The sequence below is a fragment of the Mustela nigripes genome, chromosome 3, assembly GCF_022355385.1.
Source record: "Mustela nigripes isolate SB6536 chromosome 3, MUSNIG.SB6536, whole genome shotgun sequence".
Lineage (NCBI taxonomy): Eukaryota > Metazoa > Chordata > Mammalia > Carnivora > Mustelidae > Mustela > Mustela nigripes.
Window position 1 is genome coordinate 19,479,853 of NC_081559.1, and position 27,903 is coordinate 19,507,755.

The window sequence follows — 27,903 nt, forward strand, 5'->3', positions numbered from 1 at the left end:
GTTAGGCTGCCTGTTCTGCAGGGAGTCTGCTCACCCTGCTATTTCTCCCCCACCTCCTGCTTGGGCTCTCTCAAGTAATTAAGATCTTTTTTTTTTTTTTTTAAGGACTTTGGAGGGATAGAGAGGAAAGGATGAATGAATTAGTATTGCTGAAGCCATGTCTTACCCTTTCTGGAATTCAGAAGATAATGGTAAAGAACTTGAGCTACTATGGGACCCTTGGCTAAGCATCTGGCTTTGGCTCAGGTTGATCCTAGGATAACCTTCCTGCTGAGTGGGGAGTCTGCTTGTCCTCTGCCCCTCTCCACTCATTTTTGTTGTTGTTGTTGTTGTTCTTTTCTTTTCCTTTATTTCTCCCTTTCTTAAATAGATAAGTAAAATCTTAAAAAAAAAACTTGAATTATTTTGAAATTAGTTTTAGTGACATGGACTCGTTTTATTAATCAGGACAACATTTTTTTCTTTAAAGGTGGGGGATGTAGTTTCAGTTCTCCATTAGATTGGACACGGCCAGATTTCTTTCTGAGTTCTTTGCAACACAGTAAAAATTATTTCCTGAAGCTAGAAATTCAAAATAAGCACTCTGTATTTCTGTTATACAACTTACAATTGAAAAAATGATGTGGTTTATATACTTGACCAAACAATGAATGCTTAATAATTATGTCTCATTTACCTTTAAAAAATATTCTCTGTATCTCAAAATGAGTGCAGGTCTTCAGATGCACTATTTCATGATTTGATGTTTCTTGTTCTCCAAAGATATTTTCTGTCACTACGAGGACAAAGTTCCAAAGCAGCCAGCCAGGTTTTGTTTGTAATTTACGCAGATGAAATGGAGGAAGAAAGGGGTATATCTCCAGCTTTCAGATTTATTAGTTTTTTCTCTAAGCTTTCTTGATCATATGAGTGTATGCATGTTTAATTGGAATAAGCAGGAATCTAATAAATCACAGCACACTGACTCTAAAAACCAGGAAAATTGGAACATTGATGGGAATTTGTGTATAATTAGAAGTAGAAGACAGCTGAATGATAATTTGGCCTAGATTTGCATAATCCCAAGAAATCATGATATAAATATCTTATCAAAAAATTATGAATTTGTACCTTCGATGTAAAATCATATTTCTTCAGGTATATAAATAGGAACAAGAGATAAGCTATTTTCAAAAATGTTTCCTTGTGCAAAATCAATCTGCCATTTTAAAAATACATATAAACTAATGCTGTTTAAATGAAGTATGCTTTCATATCTGTGTCATGCAGATAACAAATAATAACATTATACAAATGTCTGATATTAGTCATGTAAAATAAAATAAAAAATAAAATAAAAATAAAGAAAAATAAAGCAAAGGACACAGAGGGCATTAATTCATCTAATATGAGTTGGGTTTTGTGTTTGATGCTATTATATACATTATACATCCGAATTCCCAAAATAACACCTGCAGTGGTTATTAGTCCCACTTTAAGTGAAAGTAATTTCGCCCAGTGAATTAACATGATTAGTTCAAGGTCATCTATTTGATGCATTCAGTTTTTCCAGAACATCATAAAAATAGAACCATAAAAATAGGATGCACTCTTTTGTGTCCTTTTTCCCCTCAGCATTATTTTACCCTAAAGCCTCATTGAAAACAAAAACATACTTCCATTTGATAAAAATCAATACCAGGATTTGAAACCAAACTTTCCACATTTCAAAGTTTATGCTGTTTTTTCTTTACTACAGGGACAGAAAGCTCTTGTTTGGCATGTCTTTCATCTCTGTAGGAGATATGGGCAACAAAATATACAAAAAAGTTTTTAGTAACATTGATGATAATGTACAGAGAATTAAAATCAGGTACCACTACTTATCTGCTAGATTGGAAAAAAGAAAAAAGTGTCAAAACCAAGTGTTTTTTAAGGATGTTGGCAATGAGAAATCTGCTTTTGTGAATATATATTGATACAGTAGGTTTTGGAAAACAATTTGGAATTATTTAGTAAGTGGAAGATTTGCATTTTTTTAATAAACCAGCTATTTCACTTACAGAACATATGTGTGTACCTTAGAGGAACACTTGCATATGTGTACCAAGATACATGAAAAAAATGTTCTGCAAGGTATTTTTTTCAGGAGCCTGTCACTAAAAATAGTTCATAAATACTGTACCCCAAAGCTGAATTTATCCTAAATATCTATCAAGAGGAGAATGGATCTATACATTGCTGTATATTTCTACAACCACTCATATATAGTGATGAAAATGAATGAAGTACAGTTATACACATGAATAGTTCTCATCAAAATGCTGACTTAAAGGGCATGACACAAGATAATATGGACACTATGTTTCATTTATATTCATTTCATAGACAGGTACAATGTATTGCTTGGATAACCATCTATAACAGAAAAAATTCTAAAGGAAAATCAATAAAATTAATAGTCACAAAGTCAGGATGGAGAAGGAAGATGAGAAGAAAGATGAGAGAAGAAAGAAACGAATATTGACTAGCAGAGACTTAGGAATATGTAAATGTTCTCCTCCTTGACCTGGTTGTTCCATGACTATTTGCTTTAAAATGATTTTTTTTTTTTTTTAGATTTTTATTTATTTGACAGTGAGAAAGGGAATACAAGCAGGGGGAGTGGGAGAGGTAGAAGCAGTTTTCCCACTGGGCAGGGAACTCTATGTGTGGCTTCATCCCAGGACCCTGGAATCATAACCTGAGCTGAAAACAGATGCTTAATGACTGAGCCACCCAGGTGCCCTGCTTTAAAATGATTCTTAAATTTGTACATATTTGTGTATATGTTATTTCACAAATCGTAAGGGAAAATATTTAAAAAATACAAGAAAGGGAATGACAAACTTTCCATCCAGAGGCATAGAAAAATTAGATCTCCCTGAAAAAGAATTTCAGTCAATAGTGTGATTAGGGTAAAAACAAGAAAAACAGCAAAAACAGAAATAGGAAGATGAAAATCTCTCAATTCATTACAAGGAACTAGAATACTCATCTACAAAAGTTGTGTTTATATCACTAATGAATATAGATCTAAAAACTGAATATAAAATATTTTACATTTAAATAGTGTATTAAATGATTAATTCACTTTGAACAAGTGAGATTCATTCCAAAGATTAGTAAAGGAACTTCAACATGAGAAAATCTATTACTGGATGAGTAAATATAATTTCCAAAAAAAATTATTACAACTCTAAGAAAAACCAAAAATAGAACATTTCTATTTCCTTATAAAATTGTATCTAACAGAAATCTAACAAACCAGAAAATGCGAACTGTGTGAAGTAAGTCATCAAATTCAAGGATAAAGAAAGTGAATGAGAGCATCAATAGTCAAAAGGAAAAGATTACTAAATTCTACATAAGTGTTTTCCCACAAAATTCAGAGAAACAGGTACAAAAAAACTTTTAGAAATAATAGTTTAACAACATGGTCAGATGTAAGATCTGATTTTTATATATTAATAAAACCAATTTAAGAATGGAAGAAAAATCTCATTCAAAATGAAATCTGTAAGATACACAGAACCAAGGCAATTCAATTGAGCAGTATAGTTGTTTCCCCAAACAGTGCAAGAACAATTGGACATTGTATGAGAAAATGAACCCCGACTCAATTTCATACTTAACATAAAAGTTAACTCAAGATGAATGAGAGACACATGCAAAATTTAAAACTTTATAACTTTGTAGAAGAAAACGTAGGAGAAAATCTCTCTGACTGTGGGTTGGCTCTTAGATATGACACTGACCACATGATCCATAAAATAAAATTGGATAACTTGGCCCTCATCAAACTTATTCTTTGAAAGACACTGTTAAAAAAAATGAAAAGCTACAAACTGGGAGATAATATATACAAATGACATTAGCCAATAGAGTATTTTTATTCCAGCAGGATTCAAATTAATAGTTAAAACTTAAAAAGTGTTTCTCAGTCCAACACAGTAGAAAATTTTTTACTCAGTGTAACATGTCAGAACAGAGTACTTAGTGTATTTCAATTTTCAAACCTAATTTCTCTGATTCTTTTTGAGGTAGATATGCAGTTCCCACACCTATGTTCAGAAGCTGGATTATTAGGAACACATACATGAAAGCCCTTGGTAGTTTATAAAAGACATAGATAATTTTTCCCTTTAACTAATGTAGAAGTAACAGATTTTCTTCTAAATATGAAGGAAGACATAACCGAATCTCATTTGTGTATCTTATTGTAGCAATAATACAAATGCACTTACTCTTTTTAATGTTTTGATATATTTAAAGTTCCCAAATATCAGGAACTCTTCCTAAATTTGGCAACACTTCCCATTCTATCATAGTCATTTAGGTACTGCACAAAGTTGTGACAAGGACATTATAAATTGGAGTAAAGGTATCACAGTGATGGCATCGACAAAATTGTAAAAAATGAAATTATAGTCCAGTGGGATGTTGAAAAGAATATAGTGATAACCGATAACTTTGCTTAATTCATCAAATAACAAAACATTTATCCACAGTTATTGTTTTGTATTTAGAAACACTTATCAGCAAACACATGAGAAACAATTATTTTTTTAAACGCACAGGTAGTCTCACAGATTCGAGCTGATATAAACAAAGTGTGCAAAATGTAGTAAAAACATATTCATACTAGGTTTAGAGAGAGAGCAGGCCTGGAATTTTCTTAAAATGGAAGGAATCCTATAAATTATCATGTTGATGGATTTTATGTATGAAGATGGTCATCTGCAGACTCATTTTGAAAAAGTCTTTCATCAGAACAAAAGATAGAATGGGTGATGCTTCTGTGGACTGTTGAAAAGGAGAAGGAAGACAACCTGTGCAAACAAAACAGTGCCTTTAAAGAGGAAACCACAAACATTTTTACTGATGGTAGAACTTCCCTTTCTGAACGTGCTATGAATATTATAGATAAAATATAACCACTAGGTAAAACATGGGCCAACATGTATTGGACATATTCTGAAACTGAATTCTAATAGTACAGTGATCCATATAACTGTATCAAAAAGGACATTTTCTGTGAAGAACTGCCATTTGATATTCACCAAGAAGACTACTATTCTCAATGACATAACTATAAATATGTATTTACATATACACACACACACACACATATATATATAAACACACACACACATTCTGAAAACGTTAGATGTGACAGAAATTGGTCAGAGTTTGCTAATGTAAAGGAACTTTCAGTTATGTAGGGGATATTTATGAAAATGAGATTCATCATTTTGGACTCAGTTTTCAAAGCTATCTTCAAAGATTCAGAATGATTTCCTTGAGACTTATTTCTGTAAAACTATGATCTAATTCTTTAATTTTTAATTTCCTCTTGTAGTTCAGAGAAAATATTTGTGCAAAATACAATAATTTTTACTTACTTTACAAGTATTCTTTTGATGACCTTTCATTTCAGATGTAGAATTATTCCACTATAAAAATTCTGTAATTATCTAGCTACCATTCATGTATGAGAACAAATAAGAAGTCAGCCTCAGATATGTAGACCGCCAAAATGTATCTTTCTTTAAAACACAACAAATAGAAATAGTCACCTCAGCTCACTGACTTCTGAATTAAAAACCAGTCTTTAAAAAATCAAATTCTCAAGAATTATGAGTTGAACAGTGAAATCAATTGAGTGTATAGATTTAGACCCTGAAAACTATAAACATGTTTCTGAAGAAATTTTATTTGACAATAGTAATTCATGGGCAGTGTAATTAGGGAGAAAATAAAATTAAGTGGTAAAACTATTTCAAGAGACAAAGGGAAATAATGCTGTTTGCCCATAATATGATTGTTCACATAGGCCAGCCAATAGAATCTACTACACATCTATATAACTAATAAAAGAATTCAGTAACTTGGCTAGACTAAAAATCAATAGTAAAAATCAATTACCTTTCTGTGTCTCAGCAGTAGTCAGCTATTTTATGAAATACTGTTCACGATACAAACAAACAGAAGCAAATCAGCTGGGAAATGTAGATAGAAGAGAGATATACATGCATACTCACCCTCTGCTTTTGAGCTGGTTCTTTGCTATGTTACGTATCATATAGTACTTAGCTGGGAAGGTCTTCATGGATCTTGTAGATACAATTTATTCATTTTACTATAAACTCCCATTAAGGAGTTATATAACTTAGCAAGTGTCACCCACATTTTGTTTTATTGAGACATTACCTCCTAGTCTTTGCTTATTTGCTCCAAGTTTTTGAACTACTCGGATCCCCTGAAATACATCTTTTCTTCTCGATCCCATTTTATTTCTTCTACCTTCATATAACCACTTGCTTATTTTTCCCATTCATCCAATGGTTGTTTGTTCTCTCTATCTGTTTTTTTATTTTATAATAGTTATCATGTTGCTAAGAAACTCTGTACCTTTGAACAAATTCTTCAAGTACTTTGTTGTTGTTTTTTTTTTCACTAAGTATTACATCTGTTAATAAAATACATTCCTATTGGAATTTATTTATAAAGTTCTTCAGTTGCAACTTTCAATTTAAAGTTTTGTAATAGTTTTTCCATTGTATTTTGGCATCTAGTACTGCAGGAAAAAGATATCTTAGAACATTATATTTACATTTTGTAGTTAATCATTTTTTTAGAAGGCTGACTTTTTGTTTATTTATCCTTTTGATATTATTTGTCTTTTTAATCTTCATAGTTCAAATGTATTGCAAAATTATTGTCTAGGTATGGGTTTATTTCATCAGTTTTCCCTTGTAAAAACTTCTGAGTCAACTCAATTTGGGGGCACTGATCTTGCTTTAATTCTGGAGATTATATGAAATGTGCTAATCTATTCATTCTCTTTCTTTTTCTTTCAAAATATCCAGTTATATGTTCTCCTTACTGCTTATCTTTCTCTAGTGGATTTTTAAAATCTTTTTCTTAGAAGTCTATTTTTTCCTGTCACTGATTTATTTATATTTTTAATGTCCTTTAATTATGTGGTTATGGGCAGATCAATAGTTGTAATCTGGAAGATCCTAAGTACTATCTGGACTTACACCCCAATTTTGTGCAGAAGGTTGGAAGGATTCTGGGTGGACAATAACTGCTACCATTTTAAAAAGCTAGGCAATTTCACACAACAAGTCCAGACTTTAGATTTCTAATTAAAACTTGAAAACTTTGGGAGCAATGGGACTGTATTAGCAAAGAAAACACTGGCTAGTGTTGTAAAACTCAATGACAAATGTCCCCTTGAGGTACACTCTTGCTCCTGTTGACTCCGCTTCCAACCCTTTATGATCTTTTTTTACACCTTCTTCACTTCACTCCTTTAAATCACTTGGACAATAGGCATCACTTCTGCTGTATTTTCTCTTTCCAAATAATGAAATTTCCTCTCACCTGTTTTTTAAAATTTCATTATCCTAACACTTTACTTCTTTTGGAGTAGTTTCTACAATTCCATTTAAATATGGTTTCCGATTTTAAATGCTTAAATTCAGGGTTTTTTTCCCCCCATACAAATAAAGTGGTAACATTACATTGTAATTACTTAAAATTTTTAATTATAATTTTATAACTTGAGTATGAAGCCTAATAAATGTAACTCTCATTTTAAATTTATAATATTTAGTGGTGAAGTTAGACTATTTTTACAAAAACAATTTTCACGTATATCTTATATCTTACCTATATCATCATCTATAGCTAATCTATGTCATCTATATCAATGCCTATTTTTGTCAATTTCAGCAGAATTGTGTTGTCATCTATGATTACCAGGTAGTAAGGAATTACACTATCTTTTCTACTTATTCTTTTGAATAAAGACTATATTAGGGGTGTCTGGATGGCTCAGTCAATCAAGCATCTGCCTTCATCTCAGGTGATGATCCTGGGGTCCTGGAATGGAGTTCTGCATTGGGCTCAGGGAGTCTGCTTCTCCCTCTCCCCCTACTCTCCCCCATGCTCATGCTCTCTCTCTCTCTCTAAAAAATAAATGAAAATCATTTTTAAAAATAATGTTTTATAATTTTAGATATGCCATTATTTACTAGTTCTAATTTTTTTTCAGTTAACAATGCATTCTAAAACATTCTTCTATGCTTTTCAAATATGCACTTCTTTCATTTTCTTCTCCATCCTAATGTGCATTTAATAAAAAGAATTAATATACATGAAATTTAAATAATGGCCAGTGTAGTAATTTAGAATCTCTCTTCTATAAAACCTGGGGAAAATTTGGCATGCTCTGAAAATCAGAGGGGGCAAGAAATATTTTTTAGATGTTGTAAGTTGTAGATAAATGCTTCTGTATTTTTTTTTCTTGGTTTGAATATAGTTGGCAAACAGTATTATATTAGTTTTAGGCATACAACATAGTGATTCTCTAAGTCAATACATTATCTTATGCTCACCACAAATATAGCTACCATCTACCATCATACAACACTATTACAGTACCATCAACCATTCCCTATGCTGTACCTTTTATTCCCATGACTTATTCATTCCTTAACTTGAACCCTGTATCTCCTTCTCTCCTTCACCCATTTTGCCCATCCTCCACTCCCTTCCCCTCGGACAACCATCAGTTTGTTTGCTTATTTGTTTGTGTTTTTTTTAGATTCCACATATAACTGCTATCATATGGTATTTCTCTTTTTTTGTCTCATTTATTTCACTTAACTATAATACCCTCTAAGTCCATCCATGTTGTCACAAATGGCAAGATCTCATTCTTCTTTCTGAGTAAGTAATATTCCACATCATATTCATATACATACAATTCATATATATTCATATTTGTGTGTATATATATATATATATAGTATATCTCCTTTATCCATTTATTTATTGATGGACACAGGTTATTTCTGTATCTTGGCTATTGTACATAATGTTGTGATAAACATAGGGGTGCATATATCTTTTAAAATCAGTGTTTTGGGGGTGCCTGGGTGGCTCAGTGGGTTAAAGGCTCTGCCTTCAGCTCAGGTCATGATCCCAGGGTCCTGGGATTGAGCCCTGCATCAGGCTCTCTGCTCCACAGGGAGTCTGCTTCCTCCTCTCTCTGCCAGCCTCTGCCTAGTTGTGATCTCTGTCTGTCAAATAAATAAACAAAATCTTTAAAAAAAATAAAACAAAATCAGTGTTTTGTTTTCTTTGGGTAAATACCCTGTGGTGGAATTAATGGATCATTCAGTATTTTGATGACAGTCTCGCTAACGTTTTTATTATACTATTCCTTAGATATATTTTTTCTCTGATTTTGTCATCTTTTAAGATGATATTTGAAGATGATGTCTTTTATATGTCTAGATTATGAACATCATAAACATTGAAAATAATTTTTTGAAGGTATGAACATGCTGAGTGATAGGCATTTTGTGGATCAGTTACAGTTACTCTTCAGCTACTGTTCTTGAAATAAATCAATTTTTAAATGAAACCAGCTCTTCTCATGCTTTGGAGTACTGTGACTTTCTTCATTTTTCAGTTAAAATCAGTAATGTGTTCAGAAGAAATAAGTACTGTAGTTTAGTAAAACACAAAACTTCATGATGATAAAAGTGCTTTGAGAAAGAATATTTTAACAGGTAATGATTTTTTTAAAACATTATTTGACAGAGAGAGACACAGTGAGAGAAGGAACACAAGTAAGGGGATTGGAAGAGGGAAAAGCAGGCTTCCTGCTGAGCAGGGAGCCCGATGTGGGGCTTGATCCCAAGACCCCGGGATTGTGACCTGAGCAGAAGGCAGATGCTTAATCACTTAACCACCAGGCAGCCCAGATAATGGTTTTTAAATAAAACTATTTAAGAAATATATGTGTCTTAAAAAAAACATGTTTTTTTCCATATTTGCACTATCCCTCTGTTTTACCTCTCCAGAAGGCAGAACGTCTCATATTTTAGGAAATTATGATGGGAAAAAATTAGAGTCAAATTTTTTTTTAATTTTATTTATTTTATTTGAGAGAAAGCGTGTGCGTGAGAGAGAGAAAGAGTAAGAGGGAAAAGGAGAAGCAGACTCCCCACTGACCAGGGAGCTTGATGTGGTTCTTCACCCCAGTATCCTGAGATCATGACCTGAGCCAAAGGCAGATGCTCAATGAACTGAGCCACCCAAGCACCCCTGGAGTCAAAGTTATTTAAGTACTCTTTAAGCTTTTATCAAGGTGACATTTTTCTTTAAACTGAACATTTCCTAATCAAATAATTCTTTTTTCCTTACTAAACCATTTCTTTCTAGATATTCAATAATTTATTATTAAGAGCATAATAATTCTATTTTTCTTGCTAAGCTACTTCTTTCCAGCTCTTCTTAAAACCATACAGCAATCTTTACAAATATTAGAGCATTTTTAAGTGAAATTTATGGAGGTATGGTTATATCATATAAGAAAATTATATCATATAAGAAAGCACCTCAAATTGAAATGTATATTTTGATGTCTTTTGACAAATTTATACACTCAAATAATTATCTACATAATCAAGATATAGGCTATTTCCATCACTGAAAGATTTCCCTTGTTCGCAATTCTTGGTGATGCTAATAAGGCTTTTACAGATATTCACAAATTTTTCAGATGCTTTTATTTGGACTGAGCGGATATAAAAGTTTTTGTGTGGCATATATTCACTTTTTCAGTTCATGATGTATACAATCTGTAGCTCTGGCAGAATTAGGTAGATTAGATCACTTTGTGCCAATTGAAGACAATAAGATGCACTCTGGGGTAAGTCTTTCTTGTGTCCTGTCATCTTGGATACTACTGACAGCATTTATCTTTCATGGCTATCATTCATATATTAAACCAACATTTTAAGAATGTTTATTTCTCTGAATTCCTTTACTTCTCTGAATAACACTCCACACTCTCCTGGAGAGTGTAAAATCACTGTTACCTTCATCAACACTATGAAGTAAAAATAAATGGAAAAATAGTAAAAAAAAAGTCTCAACCAATTTCAGAATTATCTATATAGTAAATAATATCTGTATCTAAATATTACAAAATGAGAAAATTTAGGGGTTAAATTAAAAAGCATATTATTATAAAATGTAACAGAATGTAACTAATAAAGTCTCCATAAACTATGATTGACCTTTCTAGATCCATTCTGAAAAAATGTTATAATTTATATCACCCTTCAGATGAATTGCATTTGTAACCAAATTAGATGTAAATGTATAATGATTATAACTTAATGGTTATGTTGAACATTTGACAAAAACTTTCTTTTGGGGAATAAATGCTAGACTCTTTTCCATTTTTCCTTTAAAACAAATAGCGAACTATAACTTCCACTTGAAACCAAAGTTCCATTTAAGTTCCCTAAATGGAATAGATAGTAATATGACCAGATAAATGTGCTGGGTTTTAGTAAATTTTAGTAAATTCATTAGCACCATGTGAAGGGTCATTATTTGGAGCAGAAAACATTTTGGGAGGTAAGAACTCTGAGGCAAACTCCTGGATATGCTGTAGTCTTCAAATATTAGTCTTACAAGTTGATGAAAGTGCCGTTGAGTGTATGTTGGCAAATTCAGAGTTGTTCAAAATTCAGCTCACTATAATTGATTGGTCTTTTATTATTAGCCAGAGGACTTGAAAGTCCCTTCAGATCCTCTAACACAGGGAGGGTGGGGCACACCCAGTTTTAACATGCAACCCCACTTAAAAGGAACCCATTTTTGTCCCCTTTATTGGCTAACACAGGCTCCTGTCACACACAATCTGGCAGTCATCATTACCTCTAGCAGAATCACTCCAAGTGCTAAAAGATAACAGTAGGGTACTGCAAAAAGGTCTCCCTCTCAGGAGTCTCTGAGGCATTTAGGGAAAAGAAGGGCATGCCTTGTTAATCTCTTGGTAACCCTTTTATTCACATCCTCCTTTGGCTGGCCACACCACTGTTGCATAGGTGCTTTGCTGTACCGTTCCTGTGCTCCTGTCTACACTCTGTAGGCAGAAGTCATTTCAAGTCTTATTCTAATGCTAAGGGACTAGCTAGGTGGCAGAACCCACGGTCACTGTGTCTTTTGTGCATATTATGATTATTGTTGAAGGATAATTAGTTTTATTCTTTTTCTCCCAGTTTTGTTATGAGACAATTGACATGCATCAGTAAGTTTAAGGTATTCAGCATAACAGCTCGACTTACATATATTATGAAACAATTACTGCAGAAAGTTTAATGAGCATCCATCATCTCCTATAGGTACAATAAAAAGAAAGAGCAAAAAGAGAGAAAAACTTCTTTGTGCATTTAAAGCTGGATGCACGTATAGGTGGTGCAAAGATGCTGCATGAAATACCCTTGAGAAATCTGAGCTCCACAGTCATGGTGGACACACTCAGACCTTCCAGGGTTAGTCAAGGGCCGAATGTTGCTTTTGCTGGCAAGTCTTGTCCCCTCACAGGAGCTTCTTCTCTTCAGCATAATGTGTGCTCTTCACTGTAATATTTCAATGACATCTTTCTGCACTAGCTTGCCAATGAAAACTGCAGAAAACCATAGGGGGTTTCTCAGGAATGAATCAACCATGGTTTATTTGCTTATTGTCAATGGCTTTCCTCATTTTTTTTTTTAAAGCAGTCTTCAAAATTATCTGTAATGCTTGTGTGTATTTATGTGAGTACCCATGTGTATGTATGTTCATCAATATATTTCTGGATGGTTCATGCTGAAATGGTTTTTTATTTGTTTGCCTTATCTTAACCAAGATCCATTAAGCAAAAAAGAAAACTAAAGTTATGTATAAAGAGGTTATTTCTGTTTGGGGGCTTATTCATTTATGTAACAGTATGAGTAAGCTGCTGATTCAGAAGACTTCATGCTTAAATGATCTTATAGAACGTTTACACTTTTTTTTTTAAAGATTTTATTTATTTTATTTGACAGAGATCACAAGTAGGCAGAGAGGCAGACAGAGAGAGAGGGAGGAGGAAGCAGGCTCCCTGCTGAGCAGAGAGCCCGATGCGGGGCTTGATCCCAGGACCCTGGGATCATGACCTGAGCCGAAGGCAGAGGCTTTAACCCACTGAGCCACCCAGGCACCCCAAAACGTTTACACTTTTTAATTTTAACTCTATCAGCTGTCATTTCACCGATTTTTAAAATTGCATAGTAACATCATTTACATATTATTTTGCCAGAAAAAGCTTTATATATACACAAATATATATAATATATGCTTATCATATGTACACAGCTATATATAAGAAATTTATATGTAAGAATTAAGAATTTGTTGGTTATCAGGGAGAAAAGATTTTTAAAATGGTGTTTTCATTTCTACTTTTCAGTAGCCAATGAAATAAGACAAAATACAACTCAAAAATTATAATCATATAACATTTTATTCAACAGACTAACGGGATACACTTATTCACAATATATCCTTATTATCTTCCATCCACTTCCAAAGGAGAAAGAGTCCCTCCGTGTGTTTTCTTTCGATCTTAACCCTCTTTTCTCTTGTCTCTTGCTGGATTTATTTTTTCCCAAAGTAATAGGTCCTATTTTTCTCATACCTTCAAATTCTCCTGCTTTACCTGCTCATTCCTCTCCATATACACAGATTTCAGTTACCTTTTCCTCAAAGTTTCCTTCCTTGATCTTACACTAATCAGCTCTCCTCTCCTTTTCATTTCAGAACTTTGCAAATGTCTATAATACTTTCACTTATGTCTTTTCCCCCACTGGCTTCTGACCCCGATAGAATCTATTCTTTTTTTTTTTTTTTTTTTTTAGATTTTTAAAAAATTTATTTACTTGACAAAGAGAGAGACAGTAAGAGAGGAGGCAGTGAGAGAGGAGAAGGAGGCTTCCTGCAGAGCAGGGAGCCCGACTCAGGGCTTGATCCCAGGACCCTAAGATCATGAACTGAGCTGGGGGTAGACCCTTAAGGACTAAGCCATCCAGGCCCCCTCCATTGCCTTTTCAAGGGTTCCCTGTATCCTTTGATTTAATGAACTGTGAAATCTAATAATCTCAAATGAGTATTAACTCTTCATTACTGAAGTTATTTATTTTTCAAAGCAACTGAATTCAGAAAGTCTCATGTCTTAAGTTTTCTAGGCACTGGGGATGTAGAGTAAAAGTTACTGCTCAGCATCTCAAGGAACTTAAAAGCTCAGTGAGGACAGTGGACATGAAACAGCCATTAAATATAAGGCAACAACTCAAAAGGTTTATTTTCTTGACAGAAGCATGACATTTGTTATATGCCCATCAAGAATGTTTACTAATCTATCACTTTTTGGCCTTTTGGCTAAGATCAAGTGAATAATGTTTACTAATCTAGGAGCATGAACATTTTCTAATTTAAAGAATTCCACAATTTATTGGAACTTGAGAAAAAATTTGTTAAGCTTGGAGAATGATACTGCTTACAAAAATTGATTTAAATGTAAACCATTAATTATCCATTCAGTAACCATTTAATATAAGCAAATAGAGAACATCACAATTTTAAAAATTAAGGCAAATTGTTTATTTCCCTAAATAACTGTTTTTGTATGCTATGGAAATGCATAGGTCTTATCTTCTAGAATTCTCTCGTATTTTATTAGAACCTGAATATTATCTTTCAACCACTTAAATACATATGACACATGATCTAGAATTCAATAATATTTCTGTAGATATGTTTATATAGAGATATGGATAAATAGATAACACACAGTCTCTTAGGAAAAGTGATACATGTCATTTTAAGAATGTTGATTACCCATTTTCAAAAATTTTTATGACCTATGATAAATCAAACTCTGAATATTTCAGGGAGGGAAATTTTATAAACCTATACAGGAAGGATAACCTAGAACTCTGATGAAGACAGTTTATGTAAGACTCTACATTGAAGCCACCGAATAATGGATTGAGATTGATACTTCCTTAAAGAACAGGAATTTTTTCTTTAATCGTTTTTTATAATCTGTATAATATATAACCTTGCAGAATGCTACAGGAGACAAATCCATGAAGCACCAAGTACCCGCTGGGGTTGTCCTCTTTTCTAAATAATAGGGCCACCAACAGTTTCTTTTCTTTTTCTTTTTTTTTTTTTTTACTTATTTTAGAGAAAGAGCAAATGAGTGGTGAGCATCGGGGGAGGGGCAGAGGGGGATGACGAAGAGGGACAAGTAGACTGCCCACTGAGCAGGAGTCCATCTCATGACCCTGAGATTATGACCTGAGCTGAAACCGAGAGTGTGATACCTAACTGACTGAGCCACTCAGGCACTGCAGCAGTTTCTTTTTATAATTCATCAAAAATTTTCATGTGTTTTAGCTTCCATGGACACAACTGATTGACCCAACACTAGCCAACAGACATTTTCTGTATAGGCTAGATATCCTGAGCCCAGAGCCGATGAGGTAACCTAGTTTGAGAACTTTGCTCCTATGGAATGATGACTAACATGACACTCATTCATATCCTCCTTATAATTTTAGGAAAGAAGTAGAATGAGGGACTGTATTACAGAATTAGGGACCATGTTATAGCAGTCAAAAACAGGAAAGAAACTTGATCATAATTCCTGGGACATCAGTAGAATGGGAGGAAGCAAAAGGTGGCTTCTAAAGGATGGCATGCAGCTGTCCAGTGTTTCTTTCGGATCACAAGGGTAGTCATAGTAACTGGAATGGTTTCAACTGTTGTTTCAGTTCTGCAAGGCACAAAAAAGATGTCTGGATTTTCTTAATGTATTGTGTTCAGATAATAAATGCCAAAGAGTTTAACTGGCCACGCTCTGTTCCTTACAACTTGAAAATGCCTAATGCAGTATTTATGCATTATTTAGAATTGAATGGTTATTCTACTGCTGTCTCGCACATTTGAACAGCAGGCCAACCTTACACCATATTATTAACATATAGCTTTATGCTTTTTCTAGCATTTTTCTATCAGCAATGATTGTACTTTTGCCAAATAGTATGCACAGCATTACATGCTATTGCTTAAAATTCTTGTTTTCTTTTATGTATGCTGGTAATGTAAAAATGTATTACAAAGAAGACTAATAAATTAGAAGGATTTTTATAATACATATGCTCTTAGAAAAGTTATAGTTTAAATGAGAACATCTGCTCTTATTATAGTGTATTTCTTATAAATTCAAATAAAATTAGGAAAGTAAATATGATTTTTGCTAGATGGGGGTCTAAATAATTGTAGGTTAAATATTTTTGTAAAACTTGTTTTTGTATATTTAAATTTTATATTATCACATGAATTAATCACAAGTAGCAAATTTACAATATGTAAACTTATTTGGGAGTAACTCTTGAGATTTTAGCCATTGTTTTTGCACATGTTCCCCAACTCACAGAAATAATTAAATAATATGACTACACAAGGGAACCGTATACCTGAATCATCTCTTTAAAGTGATGTTTCATTTGGTGGCAGAGCTTGCGATTTTGACATCCCATATTATCTAGCACAGTAATGTCTTAAAAATATGGACATCTAGACTTTATTCTTTGAATTATTTTATTTTAAAATTTTTATTCTTTGAATTATTTTAGACCACTTTTTAACCTCCCCATGTGATGTGCTCTTATGCCTACCGTCAGGCAATATCCTTTGAGGAAAAAAAATGCATTTTTCAATTTGTTATGGCACACATTGGTAGATATTTGCTTTTGACACCTAATGGTGTTTGAGTGATTGAGACTATCATTATTTTCACAGTAAGATCAGAAATTCAAATTAAAATGGAAAAATTTACTCAATTAATCAGAGATATTTGATTTCATGAGTTGATACCCATTCCTGGTGTTGAAGTTTGACTAGAGGTCTAACAAGATATCCTGCATCAATGTTTTAGATTAATCGAATTTAATTATTAACCCAACTCAGAGGTTTGAGTACTTTATTGTCCCTGAACAGAGCTCTCACCTTTAAATATTATTAGGCAAACTGAAATTTCTGTTCATTATTGTTAATAGTAGAACATATGATTTCTTTTTCAGTTTTATTTTTATATTTCAAAATGATAATTCTGCACTAGAAATGTGAGTTAAACACCATAAGTGTTCTTATACTCACTCTCTCTTTTTAAAGGATGGTATTAGAACTCTCTTGGAGAAATTGCTACGCACAAAATCCTTGGCAGGTAAATGTCACAAAAAGCATTTCTGACATTGTAGTTTCAAAAAATCATAAAAATATCTTTGAACTAAAAATGAGGGGAGAAGTCAGTAAGATAAATAGACAAAAAAAGATAAAAACTGAACAAATAGCAGAGAGAATAACATTATATATAAGATTGTATAAAACTTTAAAAAAGTTTATATTTTATAATTGTTTTAATTTAGAGGAAGAATTTTTATGTCTGAAAAATTGAATGGAAAATAAACTTTAGAAATAGATACAACATATAGCTCAATTAGAAGACAATTAATTTCAAGATTTAAAGTGATGACATCAAATGGAAACAAATTTATTTATTTACAAACTTCTTTCTTGATTTTGTGGTCCTTGCCTGACAAATGACAAAATTCATATGACGAAATTAGTCATATGAATGTACATTCATACTTAAGACTGAAAAACCATTTAAGATGTTCAATCTAAAAAAAAAAAAAAACATACAATTTTGGGCTGCTGGGGTGCTGTCAGTTAAGCAGCCAACTCTTGACTTGAGCTCAGGCCTTGATCTCAGGGTCATGAGTTCAAGTCCTGTATTGGGCTCAACATACAATTTTGACCATTTAAAAAAATTTTAATTATGCACACTGAATCATAAATTAGAATGCAATATGTTTTGTTATGTAGTAGAAATGCTATTAACCACAACAAAGTAATTATTTAATGTTAGGAAAACATTTTAAGTAGAAATTCTTGTCCCCTGTTGGCAATTATACATTGTAACACTGAGCACTACTTGAATGATAAACAAAACATCTTGGGGAAGACAATGTGTAATAAGAAAGAGCATCTCATGAAATCTAAACAGTGATGCTAGAACTGCTCCAAAACTCCATTTTGCTAAAAGAAATCCAGAGAATTGGCTGAGAGTTAATTTTTTAAATTCAAGAACAGACTGGTATTTAATATGGTTAAGGTGTCACTAAAAGGTATAGAAGAAGAGTGATCTTTCTTTCTTTCTTTTTTTTGTTTTTGTATCAGTCAGGGTCTCAGGAGGTAAGAGAATCAGGTTGTTTATTTAAATGGAGAGAGTTTAATAAAATGACTATTTAACAGAAGAGTAGACAGGGCTAAGGAAAAAAGAATTGTTGATACATGTAGGATTTAGCAATGGTGGCCTCTCTTAACACCCCTAGTACTAGACCTTCAAGGATAGGAAATGGAGTTACCATTTCCCTGTGAAATCAGAACCATGGGAGATAGACTACCTTGTAGGAGCTATAATCACAAAGGAAGGTACCTGTGTTCAGAGACGCTCCCTGGAAAAAGGCAGGGAACAAAAGTAAAAAAAAAAAAAAAAAAAAAAAGCCCTGAGTTCTCTCTTTCTTAGCTGTTTTGTACATGCCTTGCATTTGTAGAACCTAGTTTCAAGCCAGCCAGCAAGGGAGCTTGTAGCTACAGCCTCCCAGGGCACAGAGAAGGGAAAATACAAGTGGAAAATTCACTGGAGAGGGAGAAAAAGGGCAAGCAGCAGTATTACAGAAGATTGAGCATCACTATTGAAAACAAGCTTTAGCATTGGATTATGAAATTGTCTTCCTGCATTATTCTCATTCATACATTCAATCAAATCTTGGTTAGTTTATTATCTAGGAAATGCAAGGGACTGGATTTCCATTTCATATCAAGAAATTTACATTAGCATGGAAGGTCTTGATTTTCTTAACATTGACACCATATTTGATCATATCACTAGCACTATATACAGACACGGTAAGGGATTATTCAACCAAGAAGCATTTAGTGGAATTTTGTGAGAATTTATAGGACATGACTGATAATGATAAAAATAGTAAAATGTGATTTCTTTCTATAGAAGATGCTTCTAGTCCATGTAACGTTTTTTGTACATATATTAGTATTAAGTACGGACAAGAATTTTTTTTTTTTTTTGTCCCAAGAAATAGAGAAAATAAAGAGGAGAGTAAATTTTCAGAAGGTAATTTCATATTTTAAACTAGAAATGAGACTAGACCCACTAAAATTGCGTGCAAGCACCCTTTAAATATTTTACATCAAGGAAAAGACTTAAACTGGGACCTTTAATAATAAAATACCATCTATATAGGCAGAAAGGAACAAAGGAGTGTTAGCACAATTTAATATCAGACATGAAATTAGTATCAGTAATAATTATTTTTTGTAACAATAGCTAAGTCCATCATAGTCTGAACATAAATGATTCTTATCATACATAATTTTATATTATGGCCAATGGCTGCCTGTGAGGTGAAAAGTAAGTCATTGATGGTAATGGTTGGACCAAAAAATGAGTAAAATAAATAATTGTCAAAATTGAAAATGTGGGGGTGCCTGGGTGGCTCAGTGGGTTAAAGCCTCTGCTTTTGGCTCAGGTAATGATTCCAGGGTCCTGGGATCGAGCCCCACTTGGGCTCTCTGCTTGGCAGGGAGCCTGCTTCCTTCCTCTCTCTCTGCCTCTCTGCCTACTGTGATCTCTGTCAAATAAATAAATAAAATCTTTTAAAAATTTAAAAAAAAATTGAAAATGTGATTTGTTTCAATTACTGGAATTTTTACTGAATTAGTACATTTCATCAGAGAGTTTTATGAAAATATTTCTAACTGGAGAGTTAACTATAGCAACTTCTTTTCCTATAGACTTCCTCAACATGCTACCTTTCTCACCATTAATTCCACTTTTACCAAAATAAATAGGTATATTTTTGCACAACTTTCACTGAACAGCTATAAGAAATGTGAGTATGTTGTATGGTATGTGTAGGGTTGAATGTTCTATGGATGTGATTATATGGAATCATTCACAATATTTTGGTAGATAATGGATTTAGGTAAATCTTAATAAGTATTTTTCATTTTTATCCTAGGTTGACACACTGACTTTTTCACTTTTAAGCCAATTGTGAATACTTATAGAAGGAAAGTGTGTTGTTTCAATTTTTGTTTATGCAACATTAAAATGAATATGACCAATGGTCAATTTCAGGTCAACCACCTGGCAAATATTGCACTAATGGTTAAAAGTGGAATAGAAACATTAAGTCTCAAGGCCAGACCCCATAATCTTCAGGTTACTCAATACTCTGAGCACATTTAACTTTTTTTTTCCCCTCCAGCTTTTCATGCAGGACATTTGTTTTCTGTTTAGTTATGCTGTCTGAAGTGTTTACTAGGCATTTTGCCCAGTTAGTTTCATTTTTACAACTTAATTTAAACTAAGTTATCAGTTTTAGCTTTGAAGATATGTATTTAACATTATAATTTTTAGATTTATAATTTCATGGTGTAATTTTTTAAATCCCTGGAAAAACACAAAAAAGAAATATCAATTGTAAGGTTTATATTTCACCAGAGTATTATTTTCAAAAGTCAAGTTGTAAATAAAATCGAAATGCTGAGAAACTGTATACTGAAATAATCAACTGCTGAATTTAGATGTGAATAAGATTTAAAATTCAAAAATGTCATAGTATAATTTTATTTGTTTAATAAACAAAATTATACAGGGATCAGCTTTACCCATAATTACACTTATTAACATTTTTTATTGTCCATATTTAATTTGTTGACTCTAATTCTGGTGAAATGTGAAGTAAAAGGCAAAGTGTTGCATTATGCAACCAGTACTGTAAAGAAGGAAGCACGATGCTTTCCAAACTTCTTCACAGGTTCGAGAAAAAGCACATTCTACATCTAGTAATACGTCTTATACATGGGGTTAAATAGAAGACCCATATTTGAGAAGTGCCTGGCACAGGAAAGGGCCAGTTGTGGTCCAAGCAGTTATACCATCTTGACAGGATAATTGACTTTATGATACAATGAAGGTAGACTTTATGATACAATGGAGGCAGGGAGAAATATGTGTGGAACCCCTACTACTCCCTTGCCTGACCATGGATGAACATAAATAGCAAATATTTCCTAAAAGGAGAATATCAACCAGTGGCGTAGATGCCCTCAGAAATGAGGGTTTAAAGTAACTCTGCCAGGTACGCCAAGAACTGAAGAGGTGAAAGCTCAGAATTAGAACTCAGAATGGATAATGCAGGATGGCGGTAATGTATACTAGCGATAGACTGATACAATTGGCAATCATGAGGGCTTTGCTTCTTTCCACTAAGGTCCTTTTTCCAAGTTCCTCTCAAGAAGAGAGGATCACAGGAGTTGCTGCTCAATGGGTATGAAGGAGTAGATTTGCACAGCACAAGATGTGATCTGTAGCAGCTAGGGAGTACAGCTCTCAGACTCCAGTTACACATATGTTAAGCTGTTTGATACTATCTTACATCTATTGGGCCTTTATTTTTCTCAACATTTTTTTTTCTTTGCTTTTCAGAATCAACAATTTCCCTCTCTCTTTCTCTGTCTTCTATTTCACATTTCTTAAGACATTCTTAAGACATTTCTTAAGACGTTCACATTCACATTTACATTTCTAAAGATGTTTAAATGTATTTTATATTTCAGATATTCTTTTCATTTCCATAATATTTATTTGGCTTTTGGCTTTTAAAAAGTAGTTTCTGTTTTTTTCTCCTTAAACTTACTAGTTATTCCATCATTATGATCATTTTTTACTTTAAATCCCTAAATATTTGAAAATTTTTTTAAAGATTTTATTTATTCATTTGAAAGACAGAGGTCACAAGTAGGCAGAGAGAGAGAGAGAGGAAGCAGGCTCCCTGCCGAACAGAGAGCCCAATGTGGGGCTTGATCCTAGGACACTGAGATCATGACCTGAGCCTAAGGCAGAGGCTTAACCCACTGAGCCACCCAGGTGCCCCTAAATATTTGAATTTTAATTGTTTTAAAGCCCTGCCTAATGATTTCCTCACAAGGATCATCTTGTGGTTGATTTCTATTACTTCCTTTTGAATATGGGTTATATTTTCTGGTTGCGCCCCATGTCCAGAAATTTTTGATTGTTTGTGTAGTGTGTATGAAGGTTATTAAGACTCGATTCCGCTCTCTTCTATGTAGTTCTATTCATTCTGTCACTAAACACTAAACACTCTCCCTGTGGTGAGCAGTGGGTGAAATTTCAAATGTTTTCTTTTCCTTTCATCAATTAATTGTAGGTTGTAAGTTTACTCTTTGTGGATATATAATTCAGGAAACAGCCAGGGATTTGGATATAGTTTAAAAACTGATTTTGTTGTTCCTTTTCCTGTAGCCACTTGCATCTGGAAATTCTCCCTTAGTTTGCTTGCAATTGTTTTAGCAACTTCAAGCTCTATTACCTGACACTAAAGCCATTAAATCTTCTTTCTGAGTGGTTCCACAGTGTGTACTTGAAAGAGGGTATTCCAGTGAAAAGCTACACAAACTTTAACCTTACAAAGTACAGTTTAAAGGGCCAAACTTACTTCTGTTTCTACCTGTATTCATCATTCTCCAGCACTATGAGTTCCCCCCACCCCCCGGAAACTATAATCAATATCTGTAGGAGGGCAAGTCCAAATACAAGCTGTTTTGCCATTATGATCAGTAAAATGCGTCTGTTCATACCAATGCAATTGATAGCATCTTTGTTCTAAGCTTTCTCTAATGGCTAGCCTTCTAAGGGTACCAAATTCTTAGGGAAGTCACAAGGGTCACTCTCCCTTGCTCTCCTGAATATTATGAGGCTGCTTAAAACTCTATTTTGCCCTTCTAAATATTTTGCTTGGCTTCTATATAAACTACTGCTTAAACATACTGCTTTCTATTATTTCACTTGTCTCTTACATTTCACCTCCATCCTTGTATTTTATTGGATAATGAAGTAATCATTCATTAACATTATCATTGTATTTTCCTCTTTATTGTAATGACAAGTTATTCATTATCTTAATATATTTTAGTGGTCATTCTAAAGGTTGCCTTATGCATCCCTTACTACAGCTTAACAAAAATCTAATTTTACCACCTCATAAGTAGTGTCAGGACTTTAGAAATCGAATTCACTTTCACTACCATCTAATTTTTGTGTTAATATTCTTGTGTATTTAATTGTTTACATGTTTTATTTCAAATACAATTTGTTAGTTTTGCTATATACAGTTAATTAATATGCACTTATGTTACACTCATATTTTCTCTTTGCATTCCTCTTCATTTTTTTTATATCTAAGTGCTTCAGTCTAGCATTATTTTTTCTTTCCTTCTCCTCCTCTACCACCATCTCCTCCTCCTCCTCCTTCTTTTGTATTTCTAAAGAGAAAGTGAGTGCAAGGAGGGAAGGGACAGAGGGAGAGGAAGAAAGAGAATCTCAAGCAGGCACCATGCCCAGCATGAAGTCTCAAGCACGCATCTATCTCATAACTCTGAAAACATGACCTAAGCTAAAAACAGGAGTCAGATTCTAAACTGACTGAGCCAACCAGTATTCCCAGCATCATTTCTTTTTCTGCTTGAAAGTTTCCCATGAGTAATACTATTAAGTTCTTTAGTCTTTTTTGTAAGGAAATATCTTCATTTTCCTGTAATTTCCCAGGCTTTTTTTTCACTAAATATTAAAATATAGGGCCTTAATCATTAAAAGTTGCTATTCCATGTTCTTTTGACTTAAATCATTTGTGTTAAGAAGTCTACTATAAATGTTATGGTGGTACCATAACATTAAGGTGGTACCTCCTTGGAGGTAATATGTCTTCTTTTCTGTAACTACTTTTATGTATTCTTTGCTTTTTATTTTCCTCAGTTTAAATATTATGTCCCTAAATATGTACTAATATGGCTTATTCTTAGCTTTCCCTAACTCTTCTCTTTTTACAGCTGCAATTACACAGATGATTGACACTTGAACTGTTTTTCATTTTTGAAAAAAAAAAAAGTATTTTTTCCTTTAGTTTTTTTCTTTCTTTTTCATCTAAATATTTTCTACTGACCTGTCTTTCAGTTAGCTATACTCTCTTCTATTTGTCTAATTTTCCTTTAACCTATCTGTTAAATTTATAATTTGTGGTATTTTTAAATTATATAATTTTCATTTTATTCTTAATTTATTGACTCTAATTCTGGTGAAATTTTTCCCAACTTAATTTATATCTTCCATTTTTTTCTATTTTGATGACAAAACCCATAGTTAGAGATAAGTTTTACTATGATAATGTGAATACCAGGATCATTTATAGTCTTTATTCTATTTTTTTTTCTATTACTTCCTGGGTTTTAAATATCTCTTCAAATCCTTGGCATAATTGTGGATTAAAAACTACACACTGGGAGAGGAGTCAAGATGGCAGAGAAGTAGCAGGCTGAGACTACATCAGGTAGCCGGAGATCAGCTAGATAGCTTATCTAAAGATTGCAAACACCTACAAATCAAACGGGAGATCAAAGAGAAGAAGAACAGCAATTCTAGAAACAGAAAATCAACCACTTTCTGAAAGGTAGGACTGGCGGAGAAGTGAATCCAAAGCCACAGGAAGATAGACTATGGAAGGAGGGGCTGGCTCCCGGCAAGCAGCAGAGCAATGGAGCACAAAATCAGGACTTTTAAAAGTCTGTTCCACTGAGGGACATCACTCCAGAGGCTAAACCGGGGTGAAGCCCACACAGGGTCAGCGTGGCCTCAGGTCCCGCAGGGTCATAGAAGGATTGGAGGTGTCTGAGTGTCACAGAGCTTGCAGGTATTAGAACAGGGAAGCTGGCTACAGAGACAGAGCCGAGGAGTGAGCTCTCAGCTCAGGGTTACCTTGAACCAGTCACAGGCTTGGGAGTTGGGAGTAACTGGGCGCTGTTCTCTGAGGGTGCACTGAGGAGTGGGGCCCAGAGCTCTTAGCTCCTCGGGGCCAGAGACCCAGAGGCCGCCATTTTCATTCCCGTCCTCCGGAACTCTACTGAAAGCACTCAGGGAACAAAAGTTCCTGAAAGCAAACCCAAGCAGATTACTCATCCTGGCCCGTGGTAAGGGCGGTGCAATCTGCCTGGGGCAGAGACACTTGAGAATCACTACAACAGGCCCCTCCCCCAGAAGATCAACAAGGAATCCAGCCAGGACCAAGTTCACCTACCAAGGAGTGCAGGTTCAATACCAAGGAGAGCAGCGGAATTCAAAAAGAGGAGAAAGCAAAGCACGGAACTCATGGCTTTCTCTCCATGATTTTTTTAGTCTTGCAGTTAATTTAATTTTTTTTTTTAATTTTTTTTTCTCTTCTAAATTTTTTAACTTTTACACTTTTCTTTTTTAATGTTTTTTAACTAGTTTATCTAATATATATATATAAATATATATATAGATATATATTTCTTTTTTATATTTTTTCTTTATTCATTTTCTTTTTTTAATTCTTTTTTTTCTCCTGAACCTCTTTTTATCCCCTTTCTCCCCCCCCCCCCCAAGATTTGGGATCTCTTCTGATTTGGTTAAAGCATATTTTCCTGGGGTCTTTGCTAGCCTTTTAGCATTTTAGTTGCTCCTTCATATACTCTTATCGAGACAAAATGACAAGGAGGAAAGATTCACCACAAAAAAAAGAACAAGAGGCAGTACCGAAGGCTAGAGACCTAATCAATACAGACATTGGTAATATGTCAGATCTAGAGTTCAGAATTACAATTCTCAAGGCTCTAGCTGGGCTTGAAAAAGGCATGGAAGATATTAGAGAAACCCTCTTGGGAGATATAAAAGCCCTTTCTGGAGGCATAAAAGAACTAAAATCTAAACAAGTTGAAATCAAAAAAGTTATTAATGAGGTGCAATCAAAAATGGAGGCTCTCACTGCTGGATAAATGAGGTAGAAGAAAGTATTAGTGATACAGAAGATGAAATGACAGAGAATAAAGAAGTTGAGCAAAAGAGGGACAAATAGCTACTGGACCACAAGGGGAGAATTCGAGAGTTAACTGACACCATAAAAGGAAACAACATTAGAATAATTGGGATTCCAGAAGAAGAAGAGAGAGAGAGGGGAGCAGAAGGTATATTGGAGAGAATTATTGGAGAGAATTTCCCTCATATGGCAAAGGGAACAAGCATCAATATCCAGGAGGTATAGAGAACTCCCCTCAAAATCAACAAGAATAGGTCCACACCCCGTCACCTAATAGTAAAATTTACAAGGCTTAGTGACAAAGAGAAAATCCTGAAAGCAGCCTGGGAAAAGAAGTCTGTAACATACAATGTTAGAAATATTAGATTGGCAGCAGACTTATCCACAGAGACCTGGCAGGCCAGAAAGAGCTGGCATGATATATTCAGAGCACTAAATGAGAAAAACATGCAGCCAAGAATACTATATCCAGCTAGGCTATCATTGAAAATAGAAGGAGCGATAAAAAGCTTCCAGGACAAACAAAAACTGAAAGAATTTGCAAACACCAAACCAGCTCTACAGGAAATATTGAAAGGGGTTCTCTAAGAAAAGAGAGAGCCTAAAAGTAGTAGATCAGAAAGGAACAGAGATAATATACAGTTACAGTCAACTTACAGGCAATACAATGGCATTAAATTCACATCTCTCAATAGTTACCCTGAATGTTAATGGGCTAAATGCCCCAATCAAAAGACACAGGGTATCAGAATGGATAACAAAACCAAACCCGTCTATGGCCATACCACCCTAATGCGCCCGATCTTGTCTGATCTCGAAAAACAAAACCCATCTATATGTTGCCTATAAGAAACTTATTTTAGACCCAAAGACACCTTCAGATTTAAAGTGAGGAGGTGGAAAGCAATTTACCATGCTAAGGGACATCAGAAGAAAGCAGGAGTGGCAATTATATTTTAAGCCAAAGACTATAATAAGAGATGAGGAAGGACACTATATCATACTCAAAGGATCTGTCCAACAAGAAGATCTAACAATTTTAAATATCTATGCCCCTAACATAGGAGCAGCCAACCATATAAACGAATTAATAACAAAATCAAAGAAACACATCAACAATAGTACAATAATAGTAGGGGACTTTAACACTCCCCTCACTGAAATGGACAGATCATTGAACCAAAAGATAAACAAGGAAATAAAGGCCTTAAATGACACAGTGGACCAGATGGACATCACAGATCTATTCAGAACATTTCATTCCAAAACAACAGAATACTCATTCTTCTCTAGTGCACATGGAACATTCTCCAGAATAGATCACATCCTGGGTCCTAAATCAGGTCTCAACCGGTATCAAAAGATTGGGATCATTCCCTGCATATTTTCAGACCACAATACTCTGAAGGTAGAACTCAAACACAAGAGGAAATTTGGAAAGAACCCAAATACATGGAGACTAAACAGCATCCTTATAAAGAATGAATGGGCCAACCAGGAAATTAAAGGAGAATTGAAAAAATTGATGGAAACAAATCATAATGAAAACACAACAGTTCAAAATCTGTGGGACACAGCAAAGGCAGTCCTGAGAGGAAAAAATATAGTGGTACAAGCCTTTCTCAAGAAACAAGAGAGGTCTCAAGTACACAACCTAACCCTACACCTAAAGGAGCTGGGGAAAGAACAGCAAAGAAAGCCTAAATCCAGCAGAGGAAGAGAAATCATAAATATCAGAGCTGAAATCAATGAAATAGAAACCAAAAAAAAAAAAACAATAGAGCAATGAAACTAGGAGCTGGTTCTTTGAAAGAATTAATAAGAGTGATAAACCCCTGGCCAAACTTATCAAAAAGAAAAGAGAAAGGACCCAAATAAATAAAATCATGAATGAAAGAGGAGAGATCACAACTAACACCAAAGAAATACAAACAATTATAAGAACATACTATGAGCAACTCTATGCCAACGAATTTGACAA